Genomic DNA, 26,436 nt, shown 5'->3' with positions numbered 1-26,436 from the left:
TGGACAATCCTCAGTGAGAGTGAAGCAAACTTTACTATTAGTCGACCTCCAGCTACAGAGTAAAAAATAGAAGTCAGCTCAACTTAACATTACAAGGTAACTGATTGAATTGCTGTTCTTGCGTTAACTCAACTTGAGAATACTTTACTTCACTCAACTCAAACTCCTTAGTTTAGTCATATGTTCTTACTGTCATTTCTAGTGTCTCAGGTAAATAAACCAAGTTAAAACAAAAAATATTTTTGCAATGTATGCTTTTTAATGATTTCTGGTGTAATCATTTCATGCATGCATACAGGTGAACACAGGTGAACTTTAAGAATTGTTAACTTTACAAGACATGAAACTGTACATAGCAGCTTAAAACATGCACTGTAAAAATTATTTGTTGACTCAACTTAGTCATCATTTTGCTTTGACTCAGTTAAGTTGTAAAGATATAACATGTAAAGTTTATACAACTTAACAAAGTTTCACACAACAATCTGTTCATTTACTCAACTATTTATTTCAAGTATTGTGGGTTTAAATGATTTAGTTTAGACAACTTTAAACATAATTGGTAGAACTTTTTTTTCAGTTTTGCCAACAATGCGGTAAGTTCATTTAACATGATATGGCTCATTTTCTCAATTTACTAAGTTGTATACATTTAATTAAGGTAAGTTCATATTTTTCAAGTCATGATCTAATCAACTAAACATAGGTCAAATCAGCCTACTACAAAATTACTCTGAAATGAGAAATACATTTTTTATTTGGTGTGACTTTTTTCACACTAATTCCATTCAGAACAATAATGTGGAAAGCTCAGGGGTCTACTGTAGAACAAACATACCAGTGCCACTGACAATACTCCACAATTACACAGTACAATTACACTTCCTCTTGAATGACAGTGCGGGTTCAGGTATGTCATCACATCACACCATATAACTTCTGTGCTCACATTAATTGGCAGAAATAGATAAAGTGTGAAAACATGGAATGGTGAAAAATAAAATTCTCAACTACAAATGACTTTTTGAACATAATTCTGAAAGTCAGGAACCTTGACCATTGCATCCATGCGACCAGTTCTGCAAGTTATTGATAGCAAGGTGCTAAGGTGAACTGAAGAGCAAGCACCAGAAAACAGGCAAATACCTTACATGCCATTGGCAGTAGGAATAAATCAGACAATTCAGCTTTAAATATTGATACAAATACAGCTTGGTTTGGCTACAAAACTAAAAATACAAACTGGTTTGGAACACAAACATACAACAGCAATTCAGTTTCAAATCAGAACCAGAAAAATGAAACTCAAACTGAATCATTAATTCAAACTATTTATTTAGGTTCATTTACTTGTTACCACATTGTCATTTTTTTGGGTTGAATCAGTGAGTGTACGAAATAATTTTAAGTTTGGTGACTCTTTTTTATTGAGTGAAAATAAAATACATGCTATATTGTTTACATAACTGAGATGCACAACTAAATGAGAACTAGGAGAACTTTTGACTAAACTAAGAAGTTTAAGTTGGGTGAACTTTAGTGTCCTCAAGTTGAGTTAACTCAAGAAAAGCAGTGTAATCAGTTATCTTATAATTTTACATTGAGCTGACTCATTTTTAACAGTGTAAGAGCTTCACCAGGGCTGTTCCTATAGAATGCAATCCTATGGTAGAAGGCACTCCAGTAATAGAGTGCACTCCTATCAACAAGTTTTTGGGCTCTGTGCTCTGTTACCATTTACACTACAATTGCAACAGTTACACTTAAGATGCATAAAGTTTAAAGAACCACTACATAATGTAAAGGTCCTGTACCACTTAAAGGTTTTACCTAGAACACCCAAGGCAAGAACCATTTGGGAACCTTTATTTGTTTAGTGTGTGGGACAAACATACCTCCACACACTTGGCGCTACATGTTACTAAAGTCTGATTTGTGTTTCTGCAAAGATGCATGTATATGTATCTGTGTCGAGACAGAGAGGAAAGAGTTCATGGGTAAGGGTAGCTTGCAGAAGCCGAAACGTGTACACTTTCAAAGACTCACCTATATGTCGTGCAAATTCGCAGCTCAGCAGATTTGCTGGTAGCACTGGGGGCAAGAAGAGACTCAAAGATGCCTTTGTGAACATCTGCATACGACATCTGCACATGATCGCAGATAATGCAGATGCAGAAATATAGTTAAATCCAGAATAAAACAAGGAACCATAGTGTTAGAGCTACTGTAAATGACCATGAACTGTTCAAACTTGGCATTCAAAAATATACCTTTTCCTCAGTGTCCTATGTGTCCAGTACCCACAAGTCTCTCAACCAATCAGACACTTGGGAGCTTTCTTGATAAATAAAACACACTGTATTTTTACTCATCTGAAATACATGCTCATTACTGGTTCTAGTGGTTTTCTACAAAAGTGATAAAAAAAAACTGCATCAAAAGAGAGAATGACTACATATCTGGCCATGTACGCAAAATTAAGGTATCAAAAAGGTTCTATGGAGTGGGGCCAGAAGAACCAACTTTTTGTTCCCAATAGAATTTTTCATTGGAAAAAATAATATGATTGGTATAAGGGCACCCAAAGCTAAATGTGGCTTAGGGCTCTAAAATGTTTAGAAATGGCCATGTATTTAAGAGTGTAGAGCAGTGAAGCTGCACATTCTGGAATCTTGGCAATACCCAAATCACCACATAGCTTAAGCTGGCCCTACACTACATGATTTGTAGCCTACTTTTATCCTGATTTGCCCCTTCTGACAAATTTTCCCAGTCTGATTTTTCAGGTCTGGAGCTCGATGTGAAGCGATTGGCTATATGGATGATCTGGTAGTGTAAGAGGAGAAATGAGTCAATCTTTAGCCCTCCAAATGAGCTCTGAAATGATCAGAGGCTCTCTTATGTTTTCAAACATGTTTAATATTTATGACTCAAAATGATCACAAGTCCTGTAGTGTGAGAAGGTCAGCAATGTAATTGAACAAGTGATGCAGGAAACAGCCAGTGAGAGAGTCAGGAGAGTGGAAAAAGGTGAAGAGAAGTGTCCAAAGAGAGACAGAGGAGCTGCTTGTTGAGTTCAGAGTAATCATTCTCTAAGCAATTTCTAGTTGGCTGCCATTTTGCGGTAAAGTATTTCTCCAGCTCTGGCTGTAATGTCTGCATTCCAACCCCAGATTGCATGTTCATTACACTTCTTCTTCAAACCAGTTCAGCTTTGTTTGCATTATGTGATAGTGGGGAAGCTCTGGGATTTTGGGTGCTTTTTGTAGCCAAAACTTGTGTGTTATACCCTCTTAGTGTCTTATTGTCTAGTGTGTGATTCCACATGACAAAATAACATGACATCCTGTTAATGTTTGTGATTCTCTCAGTTTTTGAAATCTGGTAGGGTTTTAAAGGGACCAGATTTAGCTCAGTGGGCGGTGTTGAAAAGCCAGAAAATATAAGCATAGCTATCAAACACCAAACAAACAGGTAAATATAAAGAGATGAAGGTGTTCCTTTTTTATCTCAGACACCTATTTCAAAGAGCTAATAATGTGCTACCAGTTTGTGCTATCCTATTTCATTCCCAGTTTGATTCCACCAGTAGTTATGTTCAACAACATGTGTAATTTACTGTGAGCCATCTCCAAAGAGTACAGCTCTATATCAAATTAAATTTGATATGAGAAATAATCTGACTTGTCGGCAGCTGGTTCTCACTCGGCACCCTCAGGCATTACTTGTTTATCAACTCAAACATTACTGTCAGCAAAGAGAGAACAATTCAATCTCACATGTATTTTCCCAATCAAAGTTGGAGGTGAGACTGAAATTAACATCTCTCTTGTCATCTGATAAAACAGATGAAAAGGAGATTGCTTCGCGCCGAACAACCACAGGGGCCTAAAGGTGAAACTGTCCACTTCACGCTCTGTAAAGACTGACTCCACAGTAATTCTCGCATTCTTTTGACTTGGAGCGATCCGAAGAAAGGGTTCAGGGTCATGAAAGGGGGCGAGAAAGACAATTCTGGAAATGCTGGTGGAGAGAGAGCGCTCCTCAGCTAAAGCGCTCTGCAGAATAAACCCACGTGGATTTCCTGACACGCCGTCCTCCGCAGACGACTCTCCACACCCACCCCATTCTCTCCCACTGCATTTCATTAATTCCTCCACTTGTTTGAGTAACCCAGGAGGTGATGGCAGCGAAAGCAGGAGATGAAAACAAACAATACCCATATGGAGCGGGGATAGAGACATGGAGAGAGAGAGGGAGACAAAGAGAGAGAGAGAGAGAGAGAGATAGAGGAGAAAAAAGGCTCTCTGAAGCAGTGGCAAAAGGAACCCTTTACTTTTGCACCAACACCACTTTGTAGGCTTGATTCGACAACCATTAGGCAAGTTTCCCTCAGTACTAGATCCATCCATTAGAATACACTTTGATGTGGCTGCTGTGCAGTCACTGAGCCTTATTTCTGTGAATCTGGAGGGAACAAAACATCAGTGTTCCAAAGGGGGAGGCGGTTAATATAGGGCCCACTAGAAAACAGCAGCAGTCAGTTCTTCTCCACTCATTTGTACTGCATGTTACTTTGACTTCTCCTTCTTTTGCTTTTGATGAGAGCTGCCGCTTGTCTTCTATAACTTTCTGGCTTATCAAGAAGTTAGCTTGGGGCTGAGCTTTTGTTGCAACAAATGAATCTTTAAAGCTCGCCATAATCAATGCTATATTTTTTTTAGATTTTGGCCCACTGATGAGAGGTAGGGGCTTATTATGTATCATTAAATGGGATTATTGATGTTTGTGGCAGCAGATTCGCCATGCTGTAACCAGTGGGTGGGAACGTAATCAATAAAAAACAACCCGCCCTGCTCTGCCACAATAGCAGAACTGACTGGAAGCTTGTTTTTTGTGCAGAAAGACGAAGTATATATTCTCTCTTTCTCTCTCTCAGGTCTCTGTGAAGCTGCTCCAGCAAGAGATGAAAAGCATTGTGCTCCAGCGAGGCTTCCTCTCTGCTCCCGGTGTTAGAGGAGCACACTCGGGCACAGAAACAAAAGGCGCCGCCATAAATAACTTCATCACAGCGCCGGGCTGAAAGACTGAGTCAGGAGCTTTACAGGAACAGGCAGCCTTCTGTTTTAAAAGCAGCAAAAGGACAGCAGAACAGCAGCTCAGGGCTTGAGCGACAGATCTGGGACACTTTAATTGGTTTTAATTTTGTCACCATCCATGTTCGGCACAAACGCATAAAACTGAGGGATTTTTTTGTCTTCTTCATACCCTACATCTGTTAAATAAGATAGCGACAACAATGAGCGAGTTAGGAGAATCATTTTGCAGACGCCGTCAATCCAGAAATCAGTAAACAAATGTAGCCTTAGATGACTCAGCCGTGTCACCGTTATAGCACCTTCCTGATTGCAAGGGCTGCAAAATGTATGGAAAAATATGATTGAGGCACAGAAACAAGTCATTAGTGCAATCCTTGTGGTCCGCCCTCATGCTGAAACTAGCTGCAAAGACCTAAGTGCCCACCCTACAGAGAGCACAGCAGGAGATGAGAGCTCTGTGTGAGTGTGAAAGCCTGTAATGACTCTCACTGTGAATTGGGTGTCCTTAAACCATGCAGAACAATGCACAGAAACGAAGCATGAATCCCAAGAGGCTACGCAAATCTCAGTCTTCACTGTCTCCATCAAACTCATGTACAAAAAAAAAATCTGATAACTGAAAAGTCTGAGACCACCATTCATTTGTTCCTTTTCTGGTCAAAATAGCCATCAAGTAGAGGTTATAGCTTATTTTTTCTGAAGATATTTCTAAGGAGATTAACTATGAGATAATCCCTTTGTACAAGGGAAGGGAAAGTGGAAGGAAAACAAGTGAAATAAACAGGAGTTTAAAAAACTATTAAAGGATATAGAGAAAATGGAACTCATAACAACGCCACCAAAACTGTCTACATCAGATAAACAGTATTTAAAGCTTTCATTTTGAGAGAAAATCAAGCTGCAGTCTTGCTTCAGAGCTGAAAAAAATCCATGTTTCTGTTCATCCTTCCATTGTGAGAAGACAACTCAGCTGATGAGAAAAGGAAATAGATTAAAAAAACAAAAAGAAAAAAAAGAACTGTATAAATCAAACAAAGAAGCTGTTGATATTCTCAGAACAATGGACTGTCCACCCCAGAGCCCAGACTGCAAACTCACTGAATGTGATTTGGGTTACTTCGATCATGGGAAGTAGAAATTGCAACCAACTTCTAAGACTGAACTTTGGAGGTGTGGAAAAGTATCTCTCCAGGCTTTTATTTTGAAAATCCGTCTCCTGTAAGTCTTCAGAAAAGAATGGAAGCTGTAATAAAGGCAAAGGACACACTCAATAGTGAAAATTTTCTGTGAAACGTTTTCTGACACTGAAAAATTAAGATCTTGTATTTAATGGCCTTTCATTTGGCAGGAAGTTAAATAAATGAAGGATACATGCACGTTTACTGGCTCTTAAGTACCCTAATGATAGATATAAGATATTGTTGTATGCTGTTCACATGACCACATGACCATAATCTGGTGTCAAATAATGATAATATTGTTAGTGCATGTAAACATACTCACTGAGAAAACTCTGTAAATTATTGGCAGCATTAGCATGTCAAGTGCTGGATTTTCTCAAACACTGGAAGTGTATGAAAGCATTTGATCATCCTCAGTGAGCTAATGTATAGTCACGCATAGAACTACAAGTACGCTTACACGTTACAAATGTTAAATGTTACAATCAAGTGTATTTCTGTAGTAATTTAGGCGTTAAACCAGCACATCCTCGGTTTGCTAATTGTAAGTGAATCTCATGCAGTGGATGGAGATCAGGTGAAGCTGAAGTTAGTTTCTTATTCTCATTTGCTGTTCCCCCTGTAGTAGTTATATTCAGATGCCTGTATGTAAGCCTGGGCACTAGCGTGCAACTGCTGCACTATTTAAGGTGAAACGGAAATCCGAATAAAAAGCTATCATCAGCCTTGAGACATTAGCATGAAATTCAAGAAATTGAGTGCAACGGTGAGAATTTGGCTGACAACAGAATAGGATTTTATTATTGTCTTTTTTGCATTATTAGTGTAGCATTTTTCTATGCAAATCATGTAAAGATGGACAACAGCAGCAAGAACTGCAAAAATCCAAGGTGGCACAGAGAAGACGAGAAAGAAAAAGCTACTTAAGAAGGATGAGGACATATCCAAGCAGGTGGGCAATGAGAAATGCTGATCTTAACTTACATAACTAGCATTAGTTTGTAGCATTTTGACTGTCATGTCATGACTTTGAAGGTCTGAATACTTACTATGTATTATGTGCGATTCAAAATCTCTTGGCAAGAACTGAAAACAGCCATAGAGTCTCCACAAAAAGACTCCACACAGACTCTTCTAGTCTTGATTGGTCCTTTTCTGTTCCAGCATCACCCTTTTACTTTTGTTTAATAATCACCTACAATACAATTCTTGCTATGTACTCATTTAACTTGCTGATCTGTGCTGTTTGGAGCATATTGCCAATATCTTGTGCAATCCTGCTTTTCACTATTTGATTAACTCCTGTTTTCTGTATTTACCTCGCATGTTTTTCATCATTTGTTTTTTTTTTTCTGTTTTTTCCCTTTGGTATTATAGATTATCTTCTTATGATTTTGTCTGCCTGTGTTTTGCCCCCTATTGCTTGTATACTGATGATCTCTGGAACAGCTCCAATGAGCCCACTCAGCATGTGCATCCTGTTTCATGCTTTGCATTCATTACAATATTTAATATAATCCTGGAGAACAAATAATAAACAAATGTAACTTCAATTTAAACCAGTGCCTGGGTGATTTCATGATTGGGGTGTCCTTATTACTCTTAAAAATTAAACTTCACATTTTATCATTTTCAACATAAAATCCATTTGCCCACTTAAAAATCTATCAACCCGTCTCAGGAACAATATATAATTTTAAAATAAGATTTCTTTGCTGACAATGGCTTAAATATAGAGTTAGCAAATACACAAATATGGTTAACGAGCATCCAGGCTAATGGCAAAAGGACATGAATGACATTCTAATGCGTTAGATAAATTAATAATTCATTAATAATAATTTCTTTCAATTTATAATTGAGCTTTCAAAGTAACCTCATCAATCAATATCAAAATATCTTTGAAAATAAAGAAAAATAATGAGAACCTCTTATCTTCTTCCCATGATCTTCCAGAAATTTAGATGATGTAAATTCCAGATGAATTTGTGACTTGTGGAATATTCCAGGTATTCATAGAGGTGAAAGAGTTCAGGTAATAGGGCTGAGTGAATGTTGTGGGACACTAAAATGTACATTATGTAAGTGTGGTTGTAGTGGGCTGGGATATGCATAAATGTTGTTTTTTAAGTGCTGTAGATAGGTAAATGTTGTAAAGTCATTTATCTGAAACATGCACATAGGTTTTTGTGAAGGACATTTATATTACATTTACATTTACAGCATTTAGCAGACGCTCTTATCCAGAGCGACTTACAAAAAGTGCTTTGTCTATCTAGAGAAAGTATCTTTTTACCAATAGGTTAGAGAGAAAGCCAGTCCTGAGCTCAGATACTGCTAGAAACAAGAGTCCATGTTGATACGTAGAGAAAAGAAACAGAGATAAACACAGCGCAGTGCAATACAATACATTTTAATAAGTGCAGTATAATACATTACAATGAATACTTAACTCAGTGCTCATTTAAGTGCTGTATAAAGAGATGTGTCTTTAGCGTTTAAAGAACGCGAGAGACTCTGCTGTTCAGACAGCCAGTGGGAGTTCGTTCCACCACCTGGGTGCCAGGACAGAGAAAAGTCTCGATGCTTGTCTTCCACGCGTCTTGAAGGATGGCGGGTCAAGCCGAGCTGTACTCAAAGCTCGAAGGGCTCGTGGTACAGTTCGGGTTTTGACCGTTGCCATCAAGTAGGGAGGGGATGGTCCATTTTTGGCTTTGTAGGCAAGCATTAGGGTTTAAAATCTGATGCGTGCAGCTACAGGAAGCCAGTGAAGGGAGTGCAGCAGTTGGGTGACGTGACTTTAAACACTGATAAAGGATACTTTATCAATGTTTAAAATGTCTTTTACCTTTGCTGTACATACATATTTGTAAGTGCATTATTAGTGGCACACAAATGGCACCCAGGTCGTCGAATCACCCATATAAATGATGATGCATCTTAAATTTAGTATGTTCAAGGAAAAGAAGTACAACTCCCCAGTTGCACCTTTTAGATTAAGATTTACATATCTGAGATCATTGCAGTCAAAGGCTGCAGTCTGGGCCTTGGGCTTAGAGAGGGCCTTTTGTTGTTCTGTAGTTGGATACAACATTAACTTTGCAACAGGTAAACATGAGTACTCCACCTCTTATTGTTTAATAAAACACCCTTCTTTGCTTCTTTGTTAAATGAAGCTCCTGCTAATCTGCGTTTCTCTTCTACTTTCAGATGTGCCCCTCATTTTGATTGAGGTCTTTACCTCCAGCGGCTGTTGACTCCAGGGAGCAGCCTGAAGATGGTCATGAGCTGAGTGTATTTGACGCCATGATAGGGACCCACTGATGAGGGAGAAATTGCGGGAAATTGCTCCCATCCATGACAGTCGGCTCTATATGCCTGTACACTCACAGAGGAGACAGCAGAGGAAAGGAACGATCATAACAATCCATAACAATGTTGCACCACAGAATGACTACAGAGGCTTCTTTGGCCTCCAGCAGGTGGCAAATTCATAAAAGTAAAGTGATAAATCTTTTAAGTTTCCACATTTGATGCACAGCAGGGCCACCAGTAATCGCTCCCAGTAGCTTTTGCCCTTTCCCCTGACCATGAAGAAGAGGAGGAGCGGCGTATTGACAGTTATCTGAAGAGAGGCTTAAGGGATTGAGGAGAAGACTCCAGTCCTGTGGGGCTACTCAGTATTCTACTGCTTCCACATTAGATGAAGTCACTGTGCAGTGCCAGCGCTCATGGATAATTAATTCTCCACTGACAGTTTTCAGATCAGGAGAATATTGATGAAGTTCATGTCATCTTGGAGACATTAGCTTATGGCTTTGGAGATAATGGCCTCTCTGGTGAGGGATGACCTTTACATTAGTAATGCCTCAGTGTTTATGGTCCACTTGTGGAAGAATCAGCAACAACACACTTACACTTTCAGTCCTCAGAGAAACTCTCAAAACTGCAATAATTATTTAAAGTATCCCAAAAGTCCAGATTCTAAGCTGTCTTAGCATCAACTGTAAAGAAAAAATATACTTAATTTCACAGCATGCGGAAAACATGCCTGCCTCTTACTAGCATATATGTTTTGTCCTGGAGCAAAACTGTCTTGATTCCACCTCAAGACTTGAAGACTCTTTGTCCCACACATTTTCAACTATATCCCACCCCAGCACAACTGATCCAGCACATCAGCTAGTTACCAAGCCCTTTCTAAAAAAATACAGGGTTACTAGGATACTAGGATTGCCTGATGTCCAGTAGCGAGCTCTAGTCAAAGTTGATGCTGCTGACCAGCAGTAAAAATGTCTGGTTCAGTCTCACCCTAAAGGCATTTGATTTGTTGAAGAAGATAAAAGTGCAGATTTTATAGCCTTGTCATAGCACTTCTCTCTCTCTCCGCCATACACTGACCTGTGTTAGAGAGATCAGAGATTTATATGTGTAAACGGTAGTAAAGAAAAGGATTGATGGTTCAGCGTGTCTGTTTAAATATTAGTCATTTAAAATGTTCAAGGTAAGAATGTTTTGCATAGTGAATAACTATTTAACAGCACATTTGTAACATAACATATCCTTTATGCTAAAAATTTGTATAAAACATTTAGTATAAAAGGTGATATGAGCAGTGTGCCCCTTACAAATCCTATGCTTTGATTTAAAAAGGAGAAAAAAATAAAAAAAATATGTCAGCAGCAGTATTATTGGCTGTATGAAAATAAAAACATTACATAAACTTATGGAGGTTCTTTATGGTGTAAAATGCTTCTTCGTATTGACCCCATTTAGATAAACTCTGACTTTTAACTGTCTTGGACTTTGGAATAAAATCATTTTTCTTTGAGTGACCATGTACCTTAATTATATTTATTTTATTAAAAAATAAATGAGTAAACATTCTATGTTATCACTAACAAAACAATCATAACATTTTGTCATAACAAAACAATCATAACACTACCAAAACATTACCAATGGGAAAGGAACATGGTTTCCTTAGCCAAGAGAGCACAGCAGAGAACGCTCTTCCTGAGACAGCTGAAGAAATTCAACCTGCCGCAGAGCCTGATGATCCAGTTCCACACAGCGATCGTTGAGTCCATCCTCACATCATCCTTAACATCTAGTTTGGTTCCTTGACCTCCCAGGAACAAGCCAAACTCCAGCATATAATCAGTACAGCAGAGAGGATCATTTGATGTAGTCTAACAACTCTTCAAGACATCTACAACAGCAGGGTGATGAGAACACCAGCAAAATTACAGCTGACCCCTCTCATCCTGGACATCACCTCTTCCAGCCACCTCTTACTGGTAGAAGACTCAAGGCCATCAAAACCAGCAGAACTGGACATGCCAAATGCTTTTTCCCCAGAGCTTTCAACTTAAACTAAACCAAACAAACCTCCTATTGTATTATAGTAGAACTCCTCTGTAACATAAAGCTTATTTGCACAACTATATAGATGTTAATGTTTTGCAAATATTCATGTAATTCTGTAAGATTCCACACATAATAGTTTTATAGTATATGTCTACTCAGACATGCACATGTGTCTGATATTCTTATCTGTATATGTACAGACATTCACATGTCTTTAGCGACTTCTTTATTTTATTTTTATTTTAATTTCCCCTTAGATAAATACTTGTTAACAGTCTGTGTGCTTCTCTGGTCTGTTCAGTATGTAACATGTCATACATGTTTTGAGCACAACTCAACAGTGCTTGCCAGTACATGACTAGCAAACTCAGCTTAGAACAGCTGTACACACAAAAAAATATTGTTAGTAAAACACACAAAAAAGTTTACTTAATGTGTGTTTTGGTAGTGACAATGCTTCAGAATTCACACTATTTTTCAGACAGTGGCCATGAGGGACAGGGATGTAGTTTCATATCCTACTCTAAAATGCAGGAATGTAGCTAAAATAAGGCGCCACCTACGAAATAAAACTTGATAGTGACAGCATTTTTGGAATAAAGATGATAATGATAAACTCTTCATTTTAAGAGAAATCAAAAAGGAAAATAAAGAAAATAGAAAAAGTTAAGTATTATTTTCACAAATTGATGTTTAGGGGTTAAGGTTTGGGAAAGCCACCTTCCAATAGAAAGTACCCTATAACTGATTATTTTGTATATATTTAGGTCATTACTATCTCAATTACTGCCTTAAGCTTAAATAGATCATAACATAATCCTTGTAAATATCCAAGGTCTTAATACTTAACTGTTTTTTAAATTGTTTTTTTTTTCCTTGGAATTTGAAATAATTTGGTACAATGGTCCATTTACATTATGTGTATCTGATTTTCAGGGTCTAATGAAAAACAAGACGATGTAGGGAAAAACAAGAGAGTGTGCAATGGTTGGGTTTATATATAAATTCAGAAGCATGAGCAAATTCACTGGCTTTTGTATGAATCATAAGTCGTTAAAATGCTAAACTCAACCCTAGCCCTAATGCTAAGAATTCTGCACTTTTCTGATGCGTTAGATTAAACAGAATTTGCAGTCCTGCACCTGTGTTGCCAGAAAATACCTGCCCTCATATCCTCATTTCAATTAGAAATGAATTTAGGAAATCTTAAATCAATATAACTCATAAATTGCAGGTGTAACAGATGCTGCTAACGTTTCTCATTCCAAGGAAAGGCTATGGAGATTATTTGAACATATGGTCCACTTCCTATCACCTGCAACAGCTGGTACACTCGTTTTCTCCTCAGAACTAGACCCAGCGCTTCAAGTACTGAAGGAATGTGTTTAAAGATAACCCCAACACATGCACACACAAACATGCAAAACCAGTGCTGAACTGACTAGATATAAACAAATGAACATTAATTTAAGCACTGAGGGATTTTGCTGTTCACACACACTGGTACTACAACATCAGTTCCAAAAGAGGTGAGATAGTATGTGACAATAAAAAAAGGCAGTGATTTGTATATCTAACATGTATTTAAATGAAAAGTCAAGTCAAATCAAAGTGTTTATTCATATAAAATAGTGTATCACACTGAAAATGAGAGTTAAATCCATGAACATCAAATACTACTGTTAGCAAACATATCATAATAATATTTTAATATGAATATGAGAAAAGCTCAGGGTATCATCAGGCTGTTGAAACAATGCCCATGATTAAATAGTTTGAGTCTGTGCAGGCAGTATCTTCAGGAGGGTGAGTGGAATGCAGGTGAGGCTCTCTGAACAGAACTAAACAGCAGGAAGCTCCATGCTGATCAGAATGGTCCAGGATGCAGGCAAGCAGGGGCACCTGATCAAGGCAGATGAAGCAACAGCATCAGACCACACAGGATGGGCAGTATAACAGTACAGTACTGTTGTACAATGACTAAATATGTAATGTTTTACCTAATCAACTTGTTTTTTGTAAATATGCTCATTGGGAAATTTTGAAGCTCCAACATGCTCAGCACTTTGCTAAAAAATAAGCATCAGCAAATAATCCAAGAGTTTAAGAACCTCAATGAGCAATTGCACAGATTTTAGATATTTCATCCTATACAGGGCATAATATCACCAAATGATTCAGGGACTCTCTGTGCGTAAAAGACAAGGCTGAAAACCACAACTGAGTCCCTGTGATCTTTGTACCCTCAGACAGCACTGCGTTAAAGCAGCACTATGTAAAATTAAGTTAAAACTGAATGAAGCCAAATTAATGAGTATAGAGAAAAAAAGAACATACTAAAACATGGTGTGCATGAGCCACTGTAAGTTTACCTTCAATAAATAGCCTGAAAAAATCATTAAAATATCAAAGATACCAGGATGGATTTGGCAGGAGTTTTTCAGACCAGAACATATGTATTTATGTATTAATGTTACATGCACAGGCTCAAAAAGAAGGTACGACTTGATGTTCAGGCCTCAAACGCAAAATCAGCATTATACTGATGAAGATACAATCACAATAGTAGATAATTCACTCATGTCCTTCACCAAGGTTTCACCAAGAGTTCTCCTTGAATGCACTGTTGGGGTTTGCAGCACAATTTTAAAAAATGTTACAAGATGTTCGTCCACATGACATTACAAAATGTTCTTCCACACGTTGCGTGAAATTACGTATTTCAACCAGAGAGGTCGCATTGCATGGGTTGGGACAAAACATAGTGAAAACAACAACATAAAAACTGTTTGTAACACTTCACAATATTTATACTTAACAAGGCTTGAATCACAGCAAACCAATGTACAGACTAAAAAATAACACATCAGAAAATAATTACTAGCTGTTAATAATGGCAATCAAGTATCAGAGTATCATACTGTTAATTAATACTTGACTTGATATATTCATTAAGATGCTTTCTATAATACATGTCATTTTGGAGATGATGTAGGTTAACACAAATTATAAGTTACTAACCAATGTATTAATCTGCAGGAAAATCAATGGCTTGCGTTCAATAAAATAGACTAACAAAATGCATTAACACATTTTTTTAATCAGTAATGATGTGCCAGGAAAATATATAAATATAAAATACAGAGTATGTATTGATCCATTTGCAAATTCATGGCTTAATATTTTTATTCATCACTCAAATCATAGGCTTATAAACAAAAAGACATCATATTTTTCTGTTTAAAAAGGTAGTAGCAGCTCAGAATATTAAATAATGTATAATTTTGTGTAAAATATATACATGAGTAATATATATTGCATTATATTTGTATTTTTATTGTTTAGTTGTAAAAGCATTCACATCCATTACATCAGGAGTGCAAAAGTGCTCAGAAATACAGTGGTATTAAAATGTTTTATGCTGTTATCCTGTTTTATGTTCAGGAAATGAATGCATTCTTCAATATAAACAATGATTAAGCATTTACAAACTATGATTTTGCTCAAATGCTCCATATTAACCCATTCATTTTGGACTTCTTCCAGCATTTGACAAAACTGGAAGATATTATAGAGTGTCAATTCACTACACAATCTCAGACTTAATCTTATAAATATACACCTGGAATAATTTTTTATTAAAACCAAACAAAAAAATGGCAGTCAGTTTAGAAGAAAAGCCTCAATTTAGAGAAGAAAAACTGATATCATTTAAAACACATTCATAAAGAGAGCCTAGAGCAAACCATGCCAGTTTAACATAAATGGCATAACATTAGTTAACATAGTTTTTTCCTCATATTTTTTGAGAAACATTTTAAAAATCATGTTTTTCAATAAATGCTCTTCACTTGTAAACTTGATAGCGTAATGTTTTTCAGTGATTTCTTTAACATAGAATTTACTCCTTGTACACTGTAAATGAACGATATGTGAATGTATTAACTGATTATTTGTAAACATATTTACATCATAACTGTATTTGGGGGGACACATCATAATGAATTTATGATGAATTTAGACAAATTACATGATATAGAAATATAATCACTACTGACATGCAGATATGTCAAGCAATAACTTTCATTGTGTATCATTAAATGTATTATGTACTGACTTTTTTCCTGGCACATAATTACTCTGTATGTAAATTAGCATTACATTACAATTTCTGAGCTCAGCCCCTGTCATGTAATTTGAATCCGGTTTTATTATTGCATTTTATTACACGGCCTATCAAAGAAAAAATATATTTTTTTTATTTTCAGTGCACGTTCATATAAAGAGATTTTAGGCTTTTCTAAAAATCCATTACGCATAAAATTTTCACACAATGTAAAGAGCATCAAAAGGACAATGTAAAGGAAAACATACGTCAAAGTAAATGTAAAAAAAAATCTTGTTCTACAGATGTGTTAAATATTAGTCCATACATTAATTCACTGTGATGAAAGCATTAGTTAAGTATTAGTACATGCTTATTTGTGGATCAGTACTGTAAAGTGTTACCACACCACCTGTTGCTGCATCCACGAATGCAAATTATGACTGTAGTATGCAGAATGGATACACGATTCAAGATTCGAGTTTTATTGTTATATGCACAGCAGAAACAGGCAGTTACACTGTACAATGAAATTCTCACTTTGCTGTTCCTCCATTCACCAAATATAAACTTAGAAAAAAAATAGAAATGTAACAAAAAAATATATTAAATACACAGATTTAAAAAGCCATATGTCAACAACATCTAGAAACACCACCAACTGTCTGGGCTTGAGCTCATCTGTATGGATGTACAGTGGAAATGTGTATTGTGGCCTGATGAGTCATCCTTTCAGATTGTTTATGGATGTTTCTCCAGGCCGAAGAAGGACCATCCAGATTGTTAACAGGTCTGTTGTGGTATTTGCGTTTACTGGGGCTCATGGCATGGGGAACTTGAAGGCATTATTAATGCTGTAAAATATATACACATTTTGGAGCAGAACAATCATGTCAGAAAAAATAGTGTATCTATTTTTTCAATTTTAAATTGTCTATGTCATTTGAACACAGTAGCTGCCCTTTATATTGCATGAAAATTTCATGATGAGTGGACCAATAGAAATGGTCCAAAACTGCTTGGAATAAAATTTCTTTACATTAACTTACATTAAAAGTAAATAACATTTTTGTGTTTTGCCAGGAAATGGCTATTTTGGTGATACTTTTTCTTTGAACAGCAACCATATGCTGCCTGCTAGATTACATCTTTTTCAGGGACGTCCATTCTTATTTCAACATGACAACACCAAGCTACATCCTGCATGTGTTACAACAGCATGGCGGTGTAATCAGAGAGTGCAAGTTCTAGACTGGCCTGCTTCCATTGCATGGTGCATTATGAAGGCCTGTCTTCAGTCCATAAGGATTATTAAGTGATGATGTAACACAGTGGTAAACATGCTCCTCTCTAGCTTTTTTGGAACATATTGCAGGCATCAAAATTACAATGAAAAAAAAAACCTTAAATATTATGTTTTCATACTGTTTTCAATTAAATGCAGGTCAAACTGTATTGAGGTTCGTACAAAACATATTCTTTATCTCAAATAGGATGCAAATGTTTGTTACTTTTGGTTTTTTATGGTCTTTAACATTACCCCTATTCCTATTACCACCAAAACATGTCTTGGTCTGTATCTCAGTCTCAAGGGGTTCAGTCTTAGTCTGGATCTGGGAGACTGTAATGTTCATTATAGCACTGCCCCAAAAAGTACACACACTCATGCACACAACGCATCAATATGGGTTCAATGCAACAGGTTCTCTAGTGCAGTGGAACTGAATATGACCCCAATCTGCTTACAGCAAGCTCATCTGTATTCTCTTTACTCTTCCTTTCCCTCAGTAATTAGGAGACTCAGCTAGTCAGTGAGTCTGATAAACAGCTCCTCCCCAGACTCCTCATGAGTGGCCAGGTGCATCACGGTGGTGCTGCTTCTTACTCGTCTCTTTTCAAAGCCCCAGACAAAAACAACACTCTTTCTTAACAATGGAAGCCTTTGAGCACTGGTGTTCTTTCTAGGCTCTAACAGTCAGAGGCTTTGTGTGGAGACTACATCACAATCTACAGGGCTTGTGTGTGTCTTGTATATCCCATTTAAATGAAATCACCAATAAATGATGCAGTAAATGTTACCTGAAATATACACTACTGTTGAAAAGTTGGAAACAGAAACTGAAATTTATGACAAATAGGCTGAAAACTGATACCAAAAATTTTCATTGGCCAAAAATTTGGTGCATTCTTATTTTCATAAATATAGAAATGTTATAATACCTTTTTGTATTAATAGCTTAATTAGCTTAATTTTTAAAACGTTTTGTTCAATATTTTAAGTTTTCTGGGAACAAATAGAGGTTATTAAAAATAAATAACACACTAGAATGAACTATTTATAGAAGCATCACACCCTGCATAAGGAGCTGCAGCGCTGCAGACTAGTAAGAGTGACCATGCTAACCCCCGTCCACCGTCACCATCACCTACAAGGGCATGCGGGCATCAGAACTGGACCTTGGAGAAATGGAAGAAGGTTGCTTGGTTCAATGAATCCATTCATGTGGATGGCTGGATATGTGTGCACTGTTTACCTGGTAAAGTAGTGGCATCAGTATCCACTGTGGAAAGCAGATAAGCCAGTAGAAGAAGTGTGATACTCCGGGAAATGTTCTGCTGGAAAACCATGTGTCTGGGCATTCATGTGGACGTCAAATTGACATGTGCCACCTACTTAAACATTGTTCCAAACGAGGTACACCCCTTTGTGGCCATAGTATTTCAGCAAGATAATGCACCATGCCAAACTACACATATTACTTGGGAATGGTTTGAAAAACATGATGAAGAACATTGTCTAGTCCCTCACATCTCAATCCAGTCAAGCATTTGTGGGATGTACTGGAACAACAAGTCCGACCCACAGCAGCTCCACCTCGAAATGTACAGAACCTAAAAGATCTGCTGCTAATGTCTAGGTACGAAAAACACCAGGGCATCTTCAGAGGTCTTGTAGAGTCCATGCCTCAGAGGGTCAGACCAAGTAAGTAAAGAAAGAGACAAAATTGTGTTGATGTAACATATATCATTCATGTGTAAATGTGATACACACGTCAAATCAAGTCAATGCATCACTTTTCGCCCTCCAACCACAGTGTTGTAAGGAGCTGTTTATTTCCCGGTACTCAAGACTGTAATAAATACCTCATGTACAGGTGAAGGCAGGTGTCCCCTGAGATAACGGCTTCAGTATTCTGTTCATGGACGGTGGCGTGTGAAACAGAATGCAGGGGAAAGTTTAGCTGTCAGCTGTCTGAGCTCTGCACTCAGCTGCAGTACACTCACATTCCATCTCGCAGTGTCACAACAGCACGAACCCAGGGCAGTCAAGCTTAACGCCAGCACCTTGGAGGACCACCTCGCAAAGCCCCCCAGACCTGCCTCGGTCACAGGGGTTAAATTTTTCCTTATCACTCCATCTCTCCATCTCTGTTTCTCTCTTTTTGCCACTCTCTCACTCTGTTTACAGCAGTCTGTGGAGAGCAGCTACACAGTGTCAAATCACAGTGTGATGGCTGGGAAGTAGTTGAGAATGTAAGAGGATCATTATCTTTCTATACTGCTCTGTTTTTTTTCTGGCAGAGTGCTGCTCTCTGCTGTTTAATGAGCTCCGACCCAATCATAGAGGGCAAGGGACAAGCTAAACATGTCAACAGAGCAGGTAGCGCCGAAAACAAAGTTGCATTACTTGCTGTTTCGCTTGTTTGTTTGTTTGTTTCTTTCTTTCTCACCCTTTCTTTCTGTATCCTTTTCATTAGTTGCTAAAACAAATGAGGCTCAGCTGCTGTTTTGTCATCAGTGGTGGTTTATTTCTTTAATATGCACCACTTTTCTAATTAACCTCAAAACAGATTGAGATCAAAACGAAATCTCTCTGCCAGGGAAAATATTGCAACTCCATCTGAACATCTGAATAAAACGCATGGATAAACATAAGTATTTGGCACAATTTTGTTATTTTGATATGACATGGACATGGATTATTAAAGTATTTAATTCCACTGACTGAAATGTTGGGTCTATAAATTAAAAAGATGTCTTGATTTCATATGAAGATTTTTGTGTGGGTGGTCTGGTCACATGACCAGAGCCCTTTACTTCAAGCATACACCTGAGAAAGATGATGAGCTCTACAAAAAGAAGGAAATAAAACATGATAGCATATAGCTATATCTACCTTATTTGGTACATATAATGTTTAAAGGGTCTATTACTGATATTTTAATAATACTGTGCTGCCACATTTATATTGTGCCCACAGGAGATGTAAACATATTACAGATAATGCAGTGAATCATGTTTATATTGACAATAGGATTATTAATAGCATATATCTATAGAAATGATCAATTGTTTCTTTCATATAGCTTATAGCTTTGGACATGTTACATCATAATGACCAAAGAGAAACTAAATGCAAAATTTCCATGAATATATCAGTATATCTCAGCTACCTTTTTTACATGGCTCACTGATTGATTATTTGATTATTATTTTTTTCCCCATACAATTCTTTAACTGATGTAATTTTTGAGTCCCACTTGTCACAACTGTGGCCAAGAATAAAAGTTATGTTTTCACCAACTTTTCCAAAGCAATTTTCTGAAAAGGCATATAGTTCGTGTTTTGGGGCTGTACAAAAAGTACAATTCATGTACTTACTTATCTAGGATAAAAATAGGACTAAATGGGTCAAAGAGCAGGCTGTCTGCCATGATTTAAGTATGTCCATATCTTTTTTAATTAAGACCAAAATGAATGAACTAGTTGGCTTCTCAGGTGATTCTTAGCTAGCTAAGCTAACAAATGATATAGTTGATCATAAACATTGCATTGGCTTCTGGAATCTGCTGTGGTTGCCTCTCAAAGTGCAGATCAAAAAAGTTTCAGTAAAGAACTGATACTCAACTACACTCAACTCAACTATGTGGTACATTGTTAAGAAGTAAGAATGCACTGGCCAGCTTATTAATAGTAAACAACCTGTTAGGGCCCCGTAGAGGAATACTGAATACTTTCAACCATAAAGAAAAAGAGGTGAACACATACAGAACACCCTCCACATTGTAGGATGCATGTGTTAGACATTACAATAAAGAGAAGAATTCACCAGCCTGACCTCAGAGGCTTTACCTGAAACCCTTGGTAAGCCTCAAAAACAGAATTGCCATGTTACAGTTTGCCAGCCTGTAGAGTTCTTCGACAAAGTCTTTTGGACAGAACATTAACCTCTATAAGAGTGATGGAAAAGAAAAGAATGAGTTCTGAAGTGCACAGAATCACCTTAACTACTCTTTATCTTGCAGCAGCACGGTGACCCCAAACATGCTTTTAAAGCAACTGGGTCAATCAAAGTCAATCACCTGCCTTGAACCTTATTGGGCATGTATTTCATTTACAATGTGAATCTGCCACATAATAGAACCTGTTGAGTACCTATGCACTCTCGTACACACACAAATAGTTATACTCTGGTGCAGCTTTCATGTAGCTTACATACTCAATTAAATATAGAAAAGGATGCATATCTCACATCTTTCTGAATGTATTAGACGTTGGATATCGGTGAGAGTATAGAGGAGAGGGGGTGGCAGCCATCTTGGGGGAGAACAAAGGCTAGAGGAAAAGTTTGTTTGGAACCTCAATGTATTATCAGGAGAGTCAGTGGCATGCAGGTGAGGTTTGCACAATGTTATACAGCAGCAAGCTCCATAGCGGTCAAACTGTCGGGTAAGCAGTGGGCACCCAATCAAGGCAGATGAAGCAACAGCATCAGACTGCACAGGATGGGCAGTTCAGCTCAGCAAAGAAAGACACGGATGGTTAGTTCTGTGAAGAGTGACTTATTACAGTATAAAGTGTTCACATGACTCAGGCAGGTGTAGCTATTACAGTGTAACTGAAAGGCAGAGCCAGAAGGTAACAAAAAGCAGTTAATTGGGCAGTGCTTCCCATCTCACACTGCACAAAAAATGACAGCTGATGAAGCAAAAATCTGGACTGATCCTGAAGTTTAGTCAGTGACAACCAAATCGGGCTTAAAAACAGGCTAAAATAGCAGTGTATGTTTGGCTTAAGGACATCATATTCTAGCACAGCAAGGTAGCAGTAAGAAATGCCGCAACTGATATTTAGTAAATTTCACAGTGTGATAACATCAACTAAACTATCAACTATGTTTTGCTTTCAGGCCTGTGGCATTGCAGACCTGAAGTGAATAACCACTTCAGTGGACAAAATTTAAGTCAGAATTCTGTAAGACCAGAGTTCAGAGATTTGGGCTATGCAAAAGGTCTGATCTGGACTCTACATGCATGCATACATATGGTGGCATGACATGGCATACCTGTGATATGCAACTAAAAATTGCATAACTACATACATTTTCTGAAAACTTTGCAAAATCTTTAAGGGGATTATAGCGAGTGTTTTGTAACTTGATAATATTACTACGACTTTTCATGGCATTTCATGAAAACACTTTTTTTTTTCATCTGTTATGGAGAGGCATGATTAACCAAATAAGTAGCCGGATCCAGATCTGTCTTGTCCTGGCACAAATTAAGCTCTGACTATGGAATTCTACCTTCGTTTCTTTCATTTCTAGCATCAGTTTCCAGGAAATGGTGCTGTTTGGATCCTTTGCACCATGAGATGTTATTTTAAAGTGGGAGCTCTGCTCAGATACAAGCTGAATTGCTTTCACTGAGTGCTCAAATGCAAATGACCTCCAAAATGACTAATCCCATCCTCGCCAACATCCTCTCTTTTTGCCAAAAGCCCGCTTTGCCGCTCAGAATTTTTTTTCTCTGATAAGAGATGTGCTATTTACATATGAATATCTGATGGTCGCCTGTGTGGCAACGGCTAAAAGGTGCTGGGTCTAGCGCTGTCAGCCAGTATTTTGGATACTATTGTGTGGCTGCCCTGGACTGTCCACTCCACTAAAGTCTGGAGTGAAAGTGTAGTGAATCCAGACATATTTAAGGAACTCAAGGCAACCAGAATCAAAAGTACTCTCACCAACTCTTTCCTATGCCTCTGTAACTCACTCTGTCTTGTTCTCTGCCTTATTCTACTCTATACTCCTGTCAGACTGAGTACACCCATCTCTATCTCTCTCTCTCTCTCTCTCTCTCTCTCTCTCTCTCTCTCTCTCTCTCTCTCTCAAATTGGTCCCTGGAGCCATTTTGATCTTTCCTGGCCAATTAGTCTGCAGTGATGTGCTTTTCATCCAAAGGTTTATTTTCAAGGGGGCAAGGGTTGGCTGAACTGAAAGAAACACCCTCCAGTAAAGTTCTCTCCACACAGTTCTGTCCATCTCTGTCATGCACCCTCTGCTGCACCATCTTTCTGCTCCCTGCTGGAACTCCATCCATATAATACCACTGTTATTATAAACGTGTATCAAAAAATTACATAAATTGTGTAAAACCCCCAATGAATACAATGTTTAACCCTTTAATGCTGAAACAAAGAGTAACTATTTCTGCTTTTAACCTATACTTCTACTTTAATGACACATTTTTTTAAAACTATTATTATATTACTATATTCTGCATATAAAAAACATGATCTAATGCAGGTGCATGATGCACATTTTCACTAATTCTTCTAACTGATAACAACCATCATTAGTAGACTTTTAATTATTAATTGGTAAGCCTAAAATAAGGGACACAACCCATCAAAATTTCAAATATAAAATAAATAATTTAGTTTCTAAAATCTGATTGAATCCATCGTAAAATACTTAACAAAGACACATTTATGACCAGGCATATCAGTATTGATAGGTGAGACCAGGCGTTGTGTTTATAAGGTAAACAGCCCAAAACCATTTTGAACACCTCTTACATAAGAACCTGATGACGTTTAAACCAAGGGGCTGACAACTATAATATGGTCATGATTAAATGACCAAACACTAGTTGATGAAATCACTGAAATATATAATGATGGGCTACTGAAAGTTATATCACTGCTTATCTAGTAGTACCAATTGCCTTTAAAAACATTTCCCTACTTGAAAGATTAACCTGCCTATTCAAATTGGAGTTGTTGTTTATTGTAAACAAAATTAAATGAACTTAGCCCATAGCACTGGTAACTTGGTCAGTTAAGGGTTAATTGGTTACATATCACATCATTATCACATCGTTAACATATCACGTTTTTTGCAATACACATGTTCCTAATGTTCTTTTCAAGACATTGAACTTCAAATTTTATGATGTATTATCACATTCTCCTGAGTTAAAGTAAGCATTTTCAAAACATTATGATTGAAAGATTTTAAAAACTGCTGTTGGCGTGGATGGAGCTGCAAACCCAATTCAAGATATGTAATGTTTTATCTTATTGTTTTTTTGTTTTGTTTTTTTTGGTGAGTATATGATCATTCTGAAATTGTTGCATGCTTCAACATGTTTCAAAAAAGTTGCAATTTAAGACTAGGTATGTTATGAACATGTTCAAAAAGCATCTTGAACAGGTAATACAGTTATGATTGGATAAAAAAGGAACATTCAGGATAGGCCTAGTCCTTTATGAGCATTTAACCATTTAGATGGCACAGTATTAAAAACCAGGATGTTTCTGTGATGGATATCATCACATAAGCTCACTTGAAAAACCACTGACGAACACTGTTTGTCACTGCATCCACAAATGCTTGTGTTTGCTTGTGCTTGTGTTTTCTGACTGGGATTTGTCTGCTGTTGGTAAGGTAAACTATGCGTTTTAATTTACTTTGGTTTAGGCTTTTCAGTCACAAGGCTATCTTGTTGAACCTAGTGTTTAATTCTTATTATGAGTTTCAGATGTAGTTAAAGGTCAGCTTAAGGTGTAAATTGTAGGGACTGGGCAAGCAATCATGTCTGTAGCAGCTAGGTGGACATCACAATCTTAGACCAATGTGGCTGGTGGGCTCTCGATTTGCCAATCTGCAGTCCAAAAGGCAGAGGTCGCCTCAGCCATCCATTTGCTGGATTTTCTGGCTTTGACAGAGACTTGGAGCACCTTAGACAAGCTTCAGTCGCCCTGCCTCTTTCCACTGTCACACTCAACCAGTCTCCTCCCAGCAAAGAGCAGGCAAAGTTCTGGACCTGATCTTCAGTAGACCTACCCCAGCGCTGGATATCACAATAAACCCCCTTCACTGCTTAAATCATCACTTTCTATCTTTCACACTCTCCCTCCCTGCTCCTCCTGTCCACAAATCCCATCTTTCCCTCCTCTCTTGCTTCAGCTATCCCAAATACCCTTTCCCATCCAGGCTCATTTTGTTCTCTCTCCCTGGATACAGCTACAGACACTTTCCTTTCTTCATTTTCATCTGCAGTTAACCTTCTGTGCTTTCTCTCCTGGCAAGATCTTCCCTACCTGCCCCCTGGCTGACAGGTGCCCTGTGCAGCAACTCAACAGAACTAAGAATGGCTGAGAGAAGGTGGAAGCCATCCAGGTTAACTCAGATCTTTGCTCCTACCAATCTTTCCTTTCAAAGTTCTCTCATTAAATAACTGCTGCAAGGTTATCTTTCTACAGAGGGAAACTGGAAGCATCAGCATCTGATCCACACAAGCTCTTCAGCATATTCTCTTCTCTCCTTAACCCTCCTTCTCTCCATCACCCTCTTCTCTTATCTTGGAGGGTTTGAGCAATTCCGATGTGAGCAGCTACTGTGTCACTCTTTCCTTTAAAAAATTCTTGAGCCTCAGTCTATAATCAGTTGTCTCTCTTTCTTACTCAGAACCATCCCCAGGACCCCAACCAGTCTGACGTCAAACAGGCACACTTAACCGAAACTCCCCTCATAGCAGTGACAATCTCAAAGCAGCAAGATCACCCATACTGTCATCAGTTCTCATTCTTCTGGACCTCTCTGCATCCTTCAACATGGTCAACTACAGGATCGTCCTGACTGCCATCACCAACCTTGGAATAATTGGCTCTGCCTGGAACTTGTTTAAGTCCTATATGGAGGGTGCCCTTATCAGGTAACACTTTCACTCCAGGCAGTCTCTCCACTGGTGTCCCACAAGGCTTAGTGCTGGGTCCTCTTCTGCTTTCACTTTATACTCGTTCTCTTGGTCATTTATTTTGATGACTTCTCTTACCACTGCTATGCTGTTGAAAGCCAATGGATGCTTTCTTTCCCACTTTCTGATACACAGGTTTTCAGCATGTCTGACATCTCATCATGGATGGCTGCTCACCACCTAAAACTCAGTACTAGCAAGACTAAGCTGCCAATCATCCCTAGAACAACAGGTCCTCACCATGATCTTGCAATTTCGTTCCAAACTCCTTGGTCGTACCATCTGAAGATGGAAAAAGCCTTGGTGTGATTCTGGATAACTAGTTCTAAGCTCGTACTGTGAACCTGACTCAGTCTTGCAGGTTTCTCCTCTATAACATCCAGAAGATTTGACCCTTTCACTTTAGGGAGGCCACCCAGGTGCTTGTTCAGTCTCTTGTTAATCTCAAGGCCTGACTACTGTAACTCGCTCCTGGCCATTCTTCCTATGCAACCCATCGGGCCCTTACATCTGATCCAGAATGCAGCAGCAAGGCTTCAATCTTTTCACTCAGATTGAAGCCTTGCTGCTGCATTCTGGCTTCCTGTTGTTGCCCTCATCAGATTTAAAATATTGATGGTTATCTTCAAAGCCAAAAACTG

The sequence above is a fragment of the Colossoma macropomum genome, unplaced genomic scaffold (assembly GCF_904425465.1).
Source record: "Colossoma macropomum unplaced genomic scaffold, Colossoma_macropomum, whole genome shotgun sequence".
Classification (NCBI taxonomy): Eukaryota; Metazoa; Chordata; class Actinopteri; order Characiformes; family Serrasalmidae; genus Colossoma; species Colossoma macropomum.
This window is presented reverse-complemented; position numbering follows the sequence as displayed.